Below are 1,723 nucleotides of genomic sequence, written 5' to 3'. Positions count from 1 at the left end.
ACCACCGGCAGTATCTGTGCAGGTTTCTTTGCCAGCCAAAAGCAGTCAGGGTCAGGGAATCACCAGTTTTGTAGGAGGAAATATTGCATCTAGGGCACCGGCGGAAACAATACCGTCTCCAACCGTCTCTCAGTCTGCCATGTCCACCGACACACCCGCTAGTTCCACGATCTCCAGCTCTCCAGTCCAGCTCACCCTACATGAGACTCTGGTTAGAAAAAGGAAGTACTTATCCTCGCATCCGCGTACACAGGGTTTTAACGCCCACATAGCTAGACTAATCTCGCTAGAGATGATGCCCTACCGGTTAGTTGAAAGCGAAGCTTTCAAAGCCCTGATGGAGTACGCTGAACCACGCTACGAGCTACCCAGTCGACACTTTTTTTCCAGAAAAGCCATCCCAGCCCTGCACCAGCATGTTAAACAGCGCATCGTCCATGCACTCAGGCAATCTGTGAGTACAAAGGTGCACCTGACTACAGATGCATGGACCAGTAGGCATGGCCAGGGACGTTACGTGTCCATCACGGCACACTGGGTGAATGTGGTGGACGCAGGGTCCACAGGGGACATCAATTTCAGGACAGTTGTGCCTAGCCCACGGTCTAGGAAACAGTTGGCTGTAGGCGTTCGCACCCCCTCCTCCTCGTCCTCCTGCAGAAGCGACAGCTCTTCCACAGACCGCAGTCGGCCAACCACGCCATCGGCAGCTGACACTGTTGCACACCAGTTGTCCCATTATGGGCCAGCTACTGGCAAGGGTCAGCAGGCTATATTGGCTATTAAGTGTTTGGGCGACAACAGACACACCGCGGAAGTTCTGTCCGAGTTCTTGCAACAAGAAACGCAGTCGTGGCTGGGCACAGTAGATCTTGAGGCAGGCAAGGTAGTGAGTGATAACGGAAGGAATTTCATGGCTGCCATCTCCCTTTCCCAACTGAAACACATTCCTTGCCTGGCTCACACCTTAAACCTGGTGGTGCAGTGCTTATTGAAAACTTATCCTGGGTTCTCCGACCTGCTCCTCAAAGTGCGTGGACTTTGCTCACATATCCGATGTTCGCCTGTACACTCCAGCCGTATGCAGACCTATCAGCGGTCTTTGAACCTTCCCCAGCATCGCCTAATCATAGACGTTGCAACAAGGTGGAACTCAACACTGCACATGCTTCAGAGACTGTGCCAACAGAGGCGGGCTGTTATGTTTTTGTGGGAGGATACACATACACGGGCAGGCAGTAGGATGGCAGACATGGAGTTGTCAGGTGTGCAGTGGTTGAAGATACAAGACATGTGTCAAGTCCTTCAGTGTTTTGAGGAATGCACACGGCTGGTTAGTGCAGACAACGCCATAATAAGCATGAGCATCCCCCTAATGTGTCTGCTGATGCAAAGTTTGACGCACATAAAGGATCAGGCGTCTGCACCAGAGGAAGAGGAAAGCCTTGATGACAGTCAGCCATTGTCTGGTCAGGGCAGTGTACAGGACAAGGTAGCGGGCGAAGAGGAGGTGGAGGACGAGGAGGATGATGGGGATGAGTATATTTTTAATGAGGAAGCTTTCCCGGGGGCACTGGAAATTGGTTGCGTGGCAAGGCCGGGTTCTGGTTTTTTGAGGGACACAAGTGACGTAGATTTGCCTGAAACTGCCCCTCAACCAATCACAACCGCAGATTTGACAACTGGAACTTTGGCCCACATGGCGGATTATGCCTTACGTATC

This window comes from Ranitomeya imitator, chromosome 4, assembly GCF_032444005.1.
Source record: "Ranitomeya imitator isolate aRanImi1 chromosome 4, aRanImi1.pri, whole genome shotgun sequence".
In the NCBI taxonomy this organism is placed as follows: Eukaryota; Metazoa; Chordata; class Amphibia; order Anura; family Dendrobatidae; genus Ranitomeya; species Ranitomeya imitator.
The sequence above is the reverse complement of the archived record's forward strand: the minus strand, read 5'-3'. Positions refer to the sequence as shown.